General features: G+C 40.4%; 1 long non-coding RNA gene across 1 annotated transcript in view; it reads right to left on the bottom strand.

The window, feature by feature from the left end:
* Positions 1-3,519, bottom strand: part of LOC145398290 (uncharacterized) — a 3,665-nt gene extending 146 nt beyond the window's left edge. The window contains exons 1-3 of the long non-coding RNA XR_013897114.1: positions 3,463-3,519; positions 2,071-2,135; positions 1-99 (exon numbers count right to left, since the gene is read on the bottom strand). The exon at positions 1-99 is cut by the window's left edge and continues 146 nt beyond it. This is a non-coding gene — a long non-coding RNA (uncharacterized LOC145398290). The remainder of the gene's footprint in view (positions 100-2,070; positions 2,136-3,462) is intronic.
* Between the last annotated feature and the right edge of the window lie 11,361 nt (positions 3,520-14,880).

The raw sequence follows: 14,880 nt of genomic DNA, 5'->3' as shown, positions 1-14,880 counted from the left end.
TGGCTCAGGATGAGTTCCTTCAGGTCGGTCGTCATTTTAATGGCGCTGACACTAACTGCCATCACGATCCCGTCCTCGCTTTGGGAAACATTGCCAGATCTGACAAAATAAAGTTTACTACATGAAGCTGTACTGGTGTGAATGAACATGGTCAGTTTACTTAATGGTAGAAAATAATATCACCTTTGGGACGATATAAACAAATATATGGTGTTATCAGCAAGATTTTTTCTTCGAGTAATGCCTGAAATTTAATAACTTACCGACAGCCAATAGACAATATTTGTCTATATTTCTCATGGATACATTCAAAGTAAAAAGTGCAGTATAGACTGTTGACAAGTGTTGTCCCGATTTTAGAAAAATATTACATGAAGATTAATTGACAAAAAAATGAATTACTTCTGCCATACTCTTTGTCTGTCTGTCTGTCTGTCTGTCTGTCTGTCTGTCTCTCTCTCTCTCTCTAAACTTGAATGTGGCTGTGATGTCTACCCTTCGTCTACAGATGCCCGTCTCAGGATGATATATTTGGTGCATCATGCTGGTGTTCATCTTGTGACTGGAACCTTCAGGTTATCATCGATTTCGAGTCTGTTGGTGAATGCTGATGCTTTTCGGATTTACTTCACTAATCGTTGATGATGAGGTACTGGTATCATCTTCACCACTTCCCTGACTCAGTGCCTTGTGCCTTAATCTCCCAGGATTACCACTCTTTTGCTTATACCTCTCCCCCAAGTTTCCTGAAGCCCATAGGTTACAGTCTGCTCTGTTACGTCAGCTTTCTGTGTCCCTTCGTTGACAGTTTGTTCGCATGGACCCCGAGGATACGGTATTGGCTAATCCCTGAGATGATCTTGTGTTGGTCCGTAGATGGTAAACAGAGCTTATTTACGTCTGAAGTATTTCCAGCATTCTTGGGATTTCGTTTTAATTTTTTTGAAGCAGAACTGAATAAGTTTTATTTGCCTTCCCATCATGCAACTGGCTTGATGGTGAGGCGACAGTGTTGAGTGGCTTTATGTTGAAGCCACAGTATTAAGTGGCTTGATGGTATGCCACAGTGTAATGTGGTTTGATGGTTATGCCACAGTGTTTCGTGGCTTGATGGTGATGCCGCAGTGGTACTGTATTTTTTTTCTAGCAAAGTTTAGGCCAATAACATATAGTTAGCAGAACTGTGTTATCGTCTGTATGGAAAGGACCACTTGCAGCATTATGAGATCGTTTCACAACATCATGTAGACAGGAAGTGTGATTAACCTACCTCGGAATAGATATTCTCCGTGTCAGTGCCAGGTTCCACAGCAACCCTAAGAAGTCTGATCATTGCTCTTCATAGGAACTGCACTTACTAAAAACTGCAGTACGAAAATTTGAAGCAAGCAAATTATATTCTGCCTTGGATTCTCCAGAAAATACCTTGATAGGCATTAGAACATGACATCCAAGCCCGTCTTGTGGTATCTGCAGAGTCCCACAATCACACTCACTGATGTGTTCCTGCTGGAGTGTGTTAAGGGCTATTTTTTACAAACATCAGACGACTAGGCTGAAAAATTATTTGAAGACAAATAACGATATCAGAAGTAACTAAGGTATACTGTGAACTGAAGTGGGATATCACTGGTGAACTGTACTTGAGTGTCAGTAGTGGTTGAACTGGAGTATCATTGGTTAACATGGTCTGAAGTGTTTTGTTATTTGAATTAGCACACATACCCGTGGTGAAGTGTACTGAATTGTAGGCAAATATATATATTTTTAAAATATCATGTACATAAAACTGCAGTGCTTGATCTTACATGAGTTCGAAGTAAATCCTTCACAGACTTTGTGGACATCCCAGTTTGTTACTGATGCTGAAAACTACTTGTTAATGATAGTCTACAAAGTAGCAACATAAATTTTAATGCTATGAATTTGCATATTATATATATATATATATATATATATATATATATATATATATATATATATATATATATATATATATATATATATATATATATGTTATAGAGAGAGAGAGAGAGAGAGAGAGAGAGAGAGAGAGGGTGGAGGACTTACTTGCTTTTCATGAGCACATTCTCCCAATGCCTTGCACTGTTCGCCGATACCGTCCGTGTCACAACCTGCAGTTTAATAAGGGAGACAGGTAACAAAATGCAAAGTAATTTAAAACGGCCAGATTTGTGAAAATCACCACCACCACTACCGCTCTTGAACCCCTTAACTGGTCTATACAGCCTGGGCTGTTCCGAATGCGACTGCTCAATACAGCCTTGGCTGCGTAGGTGAATTTCGAATATAGTGCCATGGAGACCAAGGCTGACCCATGCATACATGTTTGAGCCTTCAAAACCGCAATCGAAACCGAAAAAGAAAAAGAAAACGAAAACCATACATTCCAATAGGGAATCAGACACTTTGATGTTCAACCATGGCTTTACCAAGGTAAATATTGAGCTAATATTTCGTTACTATATACTTTGGCATGTGTTCTCTCAATTCCTAAGACAAAATTTGGCCTTTGGGAAATTTCATTTCTACCCTTATGTCTACTGTACGCACCACGGACACCTCCAGAAAACCGCCATGCGCAGTTAACGGGTGAAGGAAGGTGACAGTAACACCCCCCCCCCCAAGCATACACACATGCACTAGCACAAACACACAGGGATTACATAGCCTTATTTCAAACACTAGTTGCGTAATTATTATAACAACATGTTGGTACGTTATTTCTTACTAAATCCTTAGATTCAAACATACTTAAATGCATCCATACACACATACATACATACATACATACAGAGATACATACATACAAAACGTATTTTATGGTACATAAGTAGATCATGCACTGTTATGGAAAGAAATCATTCTTTCATTAACGGCTTACTTCTTCCTGATCGTTGTCACATATAACTACACATTATCATAAAAATGTCACATATTCCCACTTACTCAGGTGATGTCATTTTGTTTTATTACTTTACACTTCGTTAGTACATAATTTCTTTTTTTCTTTCCTTGACTTGCTTCCATTTTCTGTTTTACATCTTTCTTTGTTCAAGCATTCCATACTGCCATACATGCCTTCCTGTTTATGCTGGAGTCTCGAAGAAAAGAATTCTGTGCAAAGAATCTAATATGAGAGGCGAGGTCACACGAGAGAAGGATTATGAGCCCAGCTCTTTTCTGCCAACATGTAGGAGTTACCTCCTTGAATCAGAAGGTCTAGTTTCATTGTTTTTCTACTACCGCTATTAGACGACTTTATACAAGTAGGCAACATGACTCGTTAAGCGGTTTTTAATATGGCACTTAGTAAAGGATAGGTTTTCTACATTGTAAACCACAACATATACATCTGAAATCCAGCTAAACTCTTCTAGTGTAACACTGACTGAAGAAGCTAATCTACACGCGAGAGACAAAGTAAAGTGGGATACTTACCCGATATTATGTCAGCAACACAGGATTCGCAGGTAGCATTTCCCTTGCAGATCTCTGAAATGCATAACACATATCCATTTTTACATTTTAATGAAGGAGCTTCAGCCCCACTTAATGGTTAAATAATGCAGTGTGCAGATAATTTCACGATATTCTATGTGAGTTGTATAATTCCTTACTTTAGGTTGGGACAGATTTCTGTGGAACTGACCAATAGGATTAGGTGGAGGACCTTTGTGGCCAGGTGGACCAGGTTGAGAGTTGGCCAATGTGGCCATGAGGACCAACGCTGCCGTCAGCACGATCTCTGTCATACGCATCCTGGTTACTGGGATGAAGTTGCTCTGCCGGGGATCACACAAGGAGGCTCAGTTCTCAAATGGTTATTATGTACTCTGGTGATTTAATTGCACGCCATACAGTAATCACAATAGTGCTCAAGGTAAAGATAAAATGGCTCTCACAGTCATTTTTCTAGATCTACGCAGTTCTTTGGTAGACTTCGTAACTCATCTGCTTCTATTTGCTTACATTAGTCATTTCAGTGTCGCTAATACGCTTGCCCTCTCGGACCATTCTGAGTCACTATCGGAGCATTCTTAGTAGCCTAACATGGGAACCTGGTAATAAATGCGGTGTAGCTAATGTTGCAATACACAGTACATTTATCTTTTTGCATTTGTTTTTAATTCTTTGCGTATTATGAACATTAATTTTAATAATCTCAGTAATATATGTGAATGAATTCTCTTAAAATATTGTTTCGGCCACCCTTTGCGGGATTAGGGCGTCAGGCTATAGATAGATAGATAGATAGTCTGTTCATCATATAGCCTCTGACCATTCTGGCCACAACGACTGATTAGTATATGATTAACATGAAACTGCAGTGGCAACCACCAGTTGATTCATGAAGCATTTTAAATAAGGTGTATAGTACTTCCCTCTCATGCTTAGCACAACCACTCACCAATATTCCAGTACAATTTTTCCCATCCTTTCTACCCATCACACCCACATCTGACTGGTAGGAAACGAAATATATCCTAACTCATTGTATCGATAGAGTTGATTATTGACAAATGCTTTCTTATAATATTTATATATCTTCAAACTCAAGTTGTGTCTAGCCCTGGACATTGACTTAATACTTTGTTCCCTCGGGTACGTGCAATACCTCTCCAGTCACCACGTCCGAACTAATATTCACTATAGATACTGAATACATGTTAAGGCAGTTTCATTATGGACTGGTGTAATGATATTGACATGGGTGTTCTTATGACATGTCGATGACGTTTGAGGAAGGTCAATACCGTATTTTTAAATACTAATTTCAGAAAATCAGACATGTACTTCAGTCTGGGTCGACCAGTATCTCTTCAGAAAAAAAACTTTCTCAGATCACTTAAATTAAATTATACAGAAACTGCTCAAGAGGAACTGAAGGCGAATTTGGATGTTTTTTTTGTTTGCGTGCAGGATAACTGAAAAAATAATGAGATAAATAAATAAACAGTTATATCGGATTTTGATGAAATCTGGTGGATGGGTGGGAGGTGAGTCAAGTAAGAGTTGATTAGATTTTATAGTGGATCATGATCCAGATGCAGTATTAAATTCTATTTTTAACTGGCGTTGGTGGAGGTGTGCACTCCCTGAAACGTTACGTGGAAGACGAAGACCATATAACTAAGTGGCTGTGAGCAGTCTTAAAAGTATTCGTCTTGTAGGAAAGAGGAATTGAAGAAGCAAAACAATTTTGGGGGGCATTGGTGAAGGCATGCACTATCTGAATGATTTCAGTTTATGTCTTTGAAAGTGATGGGGATTATTTTTGGAGCATGGTGTCATGGACATGATCTCAGCAGTGTAATCTTTATTGACCTAGACCCATCTGATTGGCCTGAAGTGACACAAAGACTTGAAAGGACTTAAACTAACTAAAACAGGCCTGAATCTACTTCTTTGGCTCTGAGTATAAAATAAACTTGACTCTCTGGAGTGGATGTAGGCTAACTTGAAGGAATGTGAAAAGTCTAGCATACCCTGCACAAAGCTGGAAACCGCCCTATTCATCATGCAGCATATTCAGACAACTATTCCACCATTTCTGTTACTAGCCTTCCATATGCATTGCCCGACCGTTCAACTGCTTCATTTCATAACAAATTACATTCCTTTCAGATCCGTATTTATATATGACCTTTTCTATATGGGAACTCAGAGCGCTCGCAATCGCCATGCGGGATTAAGAAAAGAAAAGTACTAAGGACGTCTCGTGTTAAAAAGGCATGCCAGTTGGGTGGTGGTACTCGGGAGAGGTGCTCCAATCTGTAGAAACTGCACGCGTGGGTATTTTTATCACATTACTTTTTCTTCAAACTTCCGTAATGTCATCTCTTATAACTGTAGCCTAGGTGTTGTCGTAGAGGTTTATTAGTAGCCATGATGGAGCTACTGTGGAGATTTCATCCCTCATTTTCATTCGTTTAAACTTCCATAATATCACGAATGTCTTGTTTTTGCTTTACCACTATGCAGTAAAAAATGGAGAAACATAAGCTGGACAGGCATTCAGAACCTCATCAACATGAGCACCTACTTATATGCACACTATGGCGTCCCCGGGATTTCGAAACATGGATCAATTATGACAATACATACACCAAACAATGCCCCAACACACCCTGCCTCTTGCAGACTCATAACACCACTTAGCACTCCACCCAAGATAAGTGAACGCCTCATTTTACACAAAGTCACATCTCCTGACGTCCTTGTCCCTTCGTAATACAAATTCAGGACACTAAACCATGCAAAACAACTTACTGACTAAACTCACATAACAAGCATCTGACAGAGTGAACACGACACCCACGCAAGACATTAGTAAAGCCTTTGATACGATCTTCTAGTGCAAATTACTCACCATGATCTTCAACACAACCACAGTAACACTGAGTTACCAACATTTTACCTGGCAAATACAGTCAACTCATGCTACATTTCAGAGCAAGTCATGACAAATGCGAAATGTCCCTAGCAGAGTACCACATGGTTCCCTTCTCTCACTTGCACTATTCATCATATACATTCATGATATTCCCATACCCCAACCACCCACAAACATTGTCTCACATACAGATGACATCGCCATAACAAACACCACATTCTAGTCATAGTCTGCACACTGCAAGAGATCTCAATACAGTGCACACTTAAGTCAAGGAGAACACACTGACGATCGCCCCAGCCAAATTCACAACCATTTTTATCGCCAGCAGCAAGTGAGACAAAAGTAACTCCTATGACACCACACGAAATAAATATACAGTTGACTCCAGAAATCGTATTACCCCCTGCCATTCCGCAAGAGAACGAGAAAGTGAAGCACCAAAGAAGCGTGAGTGTGAGAGGAAGGGAAGAGGAGTAAGGGAATGTAGCTGTCTGACGTTTGAGCAGGGTTAACATTATTATCCATATCAACCGTGCTGAAACGTCAGACAGTTTCATTCCCTTTCCATTCTTCCCTTCATCTCCCACTCACTTTACTTCTGTGCTTCACTTCCACTTTTTCCAAATTCTTCCCTCCCCCCTCCCTTCTCTCCCTTTCCGTATCTCACCCTCTCCATCGCCCTACCTCATGACAACCCAGTCCACCACAAGCAACACCACATACCCTCTTAGAGATTTCATAATATATCCTGTGGATCATTCAGCCGCATGATAATAAATCGATTTATTGCATCAAACTACTTAATTAGAAAATTCTCTGCTGTCTGCCTCCTTCCCAAACAAGCAGTGCGCTGTTGCCACATGAGCAAGAGAGGGATGTCAGGGAGTAATAGGACTCCTGGAGCCGACTGTACCTGTGCCACACACACTCTCCACTAAGGTTCTCGGATTATGACACTGGGTTGGTTTCAATGACAATGTACAAGACGTCAACAGGCGACGCATCCCTAGTCTCAACGCACTCACGGGAAATACTTGGCTGACCTTTGGAAGAAAAAAATTCCTTATTCTACTGTACATAGAGTGCTTTAGGTAGGTAACGTCCAGTGCCTCTCCATAATGGGTCCCTATCCCATCTAATACTTACTACTACATCTTGACACCTTGGAAACCATAAAGAACATCGTACGCAACGCATCAACATCGGCTGCACCAAAACCACTCCCATAGCTCACTTATACTTTGAAACCAGCCATCCCTGTTAGGGACAGTCGATATGAAAGGCGGTGTAGTTGCTTAACTATGGTTAACTGGTCTGCTCGATCAGATGGACCGGGGTTCAGCAACAACAATATCAACCTCAGTACAGAAGGCTATGCCCTTAGGAAGCATTTCTGTAATCTAGTCGGTGGTCATAACGGGTAATTAGTAGGCAAGCTGGGGGCATGCGGGAGGGTTGCTCAGGACATTATTCTATTATAACATGATATGAATTAATGTATGTGCGGGATGCGTATGCGAGGTTCTCTTGGCTAACCTTTTGCCCGCACATCGAAAGGGTCTACTTTATACAAAGACACTATCATAGCTTTCCTAGACTACACTTGTACACCTGCTTATAATAGGAGAATATATTTAATTCTCATTTCACAACGGGAATATGTGTACACAGAAAAGTGGATATTACTTGCTAAGAGATGAGTACCTGAGGAGAGAGGCAATGCGATGGAGCTCAGTAGTCCACTAGAGGAAGTAAGGATATGCGTGCTGTGCAGTGTGTTGATTTCTTATATATACACTGCCAGACTCCTTCTGCATAGCTTGCTGGTTCCTGGTACACTGCACGCACTACCAGTTTCATGCCGTCCCCCTCTTCCCATCCTCCATATCTTCCGTCTGCGCACTGCATCCCGCTTCCTCTCATACTTTTTTTTCCCTCCATCCACATGACTTACCATCCATATCCTAACACTTCTCTATAATATTCAATGGATTTATTTCTGTTGTATTAACTGGCCGACGGCTGAATGAAGAATTAGCAGAAAATCTAACCTAGCGAATCCTTAAAATAGATAGGTTTGTGATATAATAATGGATTCAGTTATCAAATTTAATTATTCTTTTTTAATTAGAGACAATATCCAGAAAACTACTATTTAAATTTTCACACATCAAAAAATTACCTGATGTAATTGACTCGGGTAGATTCTCAGTGCCACCGTTACGAATAAGAAGAATAATAAGCTTCATAAACATAAGAATTGATTGTTTATGCATTAGTACTTGTACCATTTTTACTGACCTACGTCACGGTATTAATAGTTGAAAGAAAGAGTAAATAGTTCTTTGCATGAAGAAATCAGTTTTGTATGGGAAGGTGATTAGTGAACGCGACATTATCACCAGAGATTATATGCATTAAAAAAAAATATGTATATATTTTTAGTTGTGTCGCTTACAGTTCTGCTATGCAATGGTAGATATTGGTATAAATAATACTTATCTTCATGTTTGTAACAGTCTAAACCATCTCTTTTTTTTTTTATTTTCTTGTGTTAGACACTTGCCTCGTATGCTCAAAATACTTAGATTACTTTATCTCACTCTTATAGCCATACTTGCCCGCCATCGCTAACGGAATCACTCCAGCCGCCATGGTGACCCAGTACGTAACTGGCTGCCACAGCAAACACAACCCGGAAAACCGTCATAAATTTCTGTAGTGTGCCTTGTACGGGACCTCATGTGTCCAACAAACATATTAGTGACTCAAAACGAATAAATTCTCGTTGAAATGGTGTAACAAGTACTCCACCAACACTCATTTGTCCAGTAGAATAAGAGAAATATCCGTGGTTCAAGTTCTCAGTGTTTACTTAATACCCATCTAAAATGCTTATTATGACTGATAACCTACCGAAATAAATTTACATCAAATAAATATAACACACACACACACACACACACACACACACACACACACACACACACACACACACACACACACACACACACACACAACATATAGATAGATAGATAGGTAGATAGATAAATAGATAGATGGATATATGTTGTATTTGTTTATTTTTCAGCTACAGACCGCTTTCATGTAAAGCGCGATCGAATAATGAAAAGGATTACTAAGGCTTGAACAAACAGAACTGTCTTGATTCAGTTGGCTGGCACTCTGATAACATGTAGCGTCCTCAGAGCTCAAACCACAAAAATCCGTCACTGTAGAACAGGATTAGCGCTATCTTAAGAGAAAATTTTTGAATTTAATGCAAAAGCCATTTATCATACAGCCCTTATAAATATCATTTAAAATATCGTTATATCAAAGCATAGCAGTGCCTAAATCCCAATGGTGATTCCAAAGCCTACACATAAAGGAAAATTATATAATAATCAGTAATCATTATACCAAGTAAATTAATAAACTGTGCCTAATTACCAGCAATACATTGCCTACTTGAAGGGAGAATAAGTCATGGTCAAAATAAATAAAAACTAGAAAGCACTCGGGAAGCGGATTCCTCTGCTAACCCGATTGCATGATCCGGATCCACCTCAAAATATAACCAATTCTTTCTTGGCCCATGGCCCACCCTTACACAAACTTTCATTGAAATTCATACACAACTTTTAAAGAACTAGTGTGGGCAAACAAACAAAAAATTCCTTGATCCGGAAAATTATCCAGATCACCACCAAAATCTATAAAATTATTCCCAGAGCCATACCATACCACTCAAAAAAAAAAAAAAAAAAGAAGAAGAAGAAAAGAATGAAAGAAAAATCCATTCATAACTTTTTGAGTGCTTCAGCTTACAGACAAGCCAACAAGTGCCGGCAAAAACATAACCTCCTTGTCGGAGGTAATAATCGCAACTGCTAAGTAAGAAATAGTTCCTAATAATAACAGGAAAAAACTACTCTAATCCCGGATGAGTAAAAAATACTGCATAAAATAAACATGACTCACTACGACTTGATAAGTAAAGCAGTGCTCACTGTAAACAATGCAGTTGCAAGTATAATGCTATACAATTACATCAGTGAAGTGCATAAGATAAACAGGAACATCCAGTACAGATGGAAAACTAGAAAACACTCAGAGAGAGCATACCTACCCTAATGCCATTGCAGGATCCGGATTTTGATTAGCATCCGCCCCAATATTAAATCAATTCTTTCTTGGCCCATGGCCAACTCTTCCACAGAATTTTATTTAAATTCATTTAGAACACTTGGAGATAGTGTGTGTACATACAAACAAAAAGTTCATGGATCCAGATGATGACCCAAATCACCACCAAAAGCTAATGAAAAATATTGTTCTTTGAGCCATACCCTACCCCTTTAAAAGATTTCAGGAAAATCCGTTTATAACTTTTTAAGTAATTCCGCTAAGAGAGAAAAAGACAGACAAACCAACGTGGGCAAAAACATAACCTCTTTGGTGGAGTTAAAATGAAACTTCAACAGATTAACTGTGTGTCCAAAGGTATGCTATACATTACCTACCGGTATTGATAGCAATGATACACACGGGATTGTACTCTGTTTTTACTTATCTAGATATAAACGTGCGGTCATAGATATCCACATCAAGGTCTACCGAGATACAAGGTCTAATTATTTCTGGCAAAAAATGGGACCACTCCGTGCGTGATGTCACTTGGTACCCGAGTCCACCACTCTAGTAGGGTTAATGCAATCAGTTGGGCTTAGACTCCTCTGAGGTGAAATTACTCAGCTCCTCCTGACTTTTCGCTTCGCTCCAAGCAATGCATTTAAAATTATTTTTATTATAAGGGTCACAATATCCGATTGAAGAAATTATTACCAAAATATTATAAATAGTTATTTGTTTGGATTAATTTTAAAAACGGGGTCTTACAAAGTTTGTTAGATGGTCTAGACATATTTAAAAATTTGAATTCTCGGGTCAAATTAAAACACATCCTAGTAATATTTTATGAGTACCTTGATTCTCTTCCCTCCCATGTTTAGGAAAATTATGGTACACGATGCCATTATAGTGACAGTGTGTAAAATATGACCTGGAGATATATATAATATAACAGATAGATAGATAGATAGATAGAAAGATAGATATATCTATGTATATCTATCCAACTATCTATCTATATTTCTATATACAGTATATATCTATCTATCTATCTACCAGTCTATCTGTATCTATATCTATATCTATCTATATCTATATCTATATCTATATCTATCTATCTATCTATATATCCACTTACTCGATGTAGTGCAGCTTTGGGTGTCTGCCCTTTCCTCCCTTCCTCCTGCCTATGGGTGACTACACTGAGTGACAAGCCAAATGGTTTCCTGTACACCAAGAATTTACTACGCTGGGTGGTAACCCTATATGTAAACATATTATGGCGCCTGATGGTTTATTTATTTACTTATTTTTTTTATGTGCTCAACTCTGGGCATAGGCTTCACAGCCTGTTCCCAAGGCCAAGTAGTCCTCTTACATATCACACCTCTACATGTCATGTGGGTAATTAAGGTGTTCCAATCGGACTGAGCCTGTGTAGGTTTGTATCTAAAGGGTGGCTGAGGTATATTGCTTTCATAATGCCACCTAGGGATGAGTGAGGCTGGTCACTCCCATCTTAACCCGCCGCGTGCCGGACACTTTTGACCCTATGTGTCACCTACGTGCGGGACAATTTTCATTTTTTTTTTTTTTTTGCTATAATGATAGATTTTCATGTGAAAAAAAAAAAATTAATATCACCATGAAAAAACTCACTGGAGGTCAGAAGTGCAATTTCTGTTGTCCCACCACCCGCCTTCAAGTGTATGTGCGCGCGGTAATCCCCAGCAGAGGTGAGAGATAACCTGTCTTCTGTGCCATATAAACTCAGGTATTCTCGCCAACGTGACTCAGGGAAGGTATAGGAATGTTCTTTACACTCTTCTGTCCACTTCAAACTCACAAAACTTTTTTTTCATATGATTTAATAAAGAAAGCATCTTTTTTTTCACAAATAAATCACTTACTACTTCAACACCTGTCACACTATACGTATCTCTCTTACTGTTAATACATTGTTGTACAGGTTCGAGAAAATATGCACAACATGACTTCACAATGTACAGCCCTTTCACTTACGATAAATTATTTACAACATGCCTTCAGTATACACAGACATTATAAAAGTATTTTTGAGCGTCTCTCTGTGAATACATCGTCTTTCATTTACAAGAACATATGTAAAACTTGACTTCACTACCTACAGTCCTTACATTTATGGGAAAATATTTACCACATGCCTTCACTGTGTGCAGTACTTATAACACTTTCTGAGCATCTTTTTCTGTACTTACAACACTTTTTGAGCGTCTTTTTGTCGCTCATGATTACAACACCATTGTTACTCAATAGTCAGCGAGAGTATGATACACCTCAAAGCATGGGAATATACACAGTCGTACGTCTCACTGCACACATATACCTTGAGTCCTTCCGCTGAGTACTTGGCCTCACAGTACTGTTTGCACACATGTGACACCTTCGCTGGAAATCTTGACGTGTTGCACTTGGAGGGACGATCCTGGGGAAGTGTCTAGCAGTGAGGCAGGCAGGTGTAGAGGCGGTGTGGTGGTGGTGAGCAGCGCTTCTATCTTCCCCATATTCCCCCACTATCACCCACACAAGCTCACGAATATATCCCTCGAAGGTCTCTTGGATGCCACTGGTATATGCGTGGAGATAGTGAGCGTTGAGGACGGTGATGTCGAGGAGGTGGAAGAATAATTTCTTATACCATTTTATCGTGGGCCTGACACAGTCCACGCTGGAAACCATTGTATCTGATTGATCCACCTGTTGCATGTTTACATTGTAGGCCAAGACAGGTTCTGGTTTCCAGACGTGCCGTCGCCCTTCTGCCCTGTAATCTATTCTGTCTGTGTCGTGTACAAGGGGCCGATGAACAGACAAGAGGAGGAAGACTTCGCGGTTGTGGTGCCATGCTGTGGCGAGGATATTATTCACCTTGTAAAAAAACAACCTCATTTTTCTAAAGCTTCCTCCCCACCTTCACCATGTGCCGAAGGTTCTTCTTTACGGTGCTGCACAGACCAGTTTCCTGCAGGTGAAGGTACCTGGTGAGAAGAGGACTTGTGCACCAGTTGTCCAGGTACACAGCATGCCCACGATGAAGGTATTCCTCGATCATCGTCTCTACCACAGCCCCTGACAGTCCCAAGCATCTATCTTCTGTGATGTCCATCTGAACACCTGTGTACAGGACTATGTCCTGCACATATCCAGTCGAACAGTCGCACATCACGAAGATTTTGAAGCCAAACCTGTGTCTTTTGCTGGAGATATACCGTCTGAATGCAATATTACCTCTCCATAGCACGAGACTCTCGTCTATGACGGGGTCTTGGTATGGAGAGAAGGAGGTATGGAATTTCTCTCGTGGGTGATCGAAAACTAGATGTATCCTCCTCGTCCTGTCCGTGTTGTTAGCGTTAGCAGGGTCAAGGGTGTCAAAAAAATGTAGGCGGCTCAGAATGTATTGAAATCTATTTCTCCCCATCACCTTGCCAAAAAATGGTGTCACCATTACTGGATCCACAGTAATAGGAAGGAAGCTGATTTTTTTTCAATATCCCCGTCAAAAGCACAAATGCTAGGAACAAATACATTTCACCCAGGGTCACGTCAGGTTCAAAGTATCGGCTGTGTAGTGTCCGTGTCGTTCCCCCACGGTCAAATGTTGCGAAGGCATTGGTAAGGGCAACAATTTTCAACACAAAGTCCACTGGAAAATAGTTTCTGAAAAAGTTCAGCCTACTTGAGCTAGGGGTCAGTTCAGGAACAGTACACCCGGCCTCATTCTCGTGGGTGAACGGGTGAATGTGGGGCAGTAAGTCACTCCTGTCCTCCCACGTTGTTTCCTCCTCCTCATCATCGCCTCCGTCGTCCTCGGGCCGTGGGGAAGCATGGGGAAGTGTGGGGAATGGGGGAACAGTTTCACATGAGGTGCTGGGTGTGGGGAATGCGGGAAAACTTTGTTCTGAGGTGGTAGGCTGAGCTGGGTTACGTGGAAGAGGGAGAATGCGGGCGAGATGACTCACTCTCCCCCAACAATGGAACTTTCCCAAATCAGCCCTTCTTCCTCCTCACACTTTTCTCCCCGCGTAGGGAAATCCTAGGCTTCCCTAGCCATCCATGAATAGCTGAAGTGTCACCTTCCTCCTCTACTTCCTCCTCATCGTCACGATGAGCAAGGAGACGACGTGCAGGTGGCCTCCTGTCAAGTGTTGCCCTAGCATACCCCACATACCTTGATTTTCATGATGAGGGGATTTCCTCATCACTACTACTCTCCTCATCAGGCTGGAAGTAATCTTTAACCTGCACGTCGTTGTCCACATCACTTTCCCCAGTGTAACGGACCT

The sequence above is a fragment of the Coenobita brevimanus genome, chromosome 45, assembly GCF_032717465.1.
Source record: "Coenobita brevimanus isolate Jiangsu-jjx chromosome 45, ASM3271746v2, whole genome shotgun sequence".
Classification (NCBI taxonomy): Eukaryota; Metazoa; Arthropoda; class Malacostraca; order Decapoda; family Coenobitidae; genus Coenobita; species Coenobita brevimanus.
Note: the sequence above shows the minus strand (reverse complement) of the source record. Positions and strands in the feature narration are given on the sequence as shown.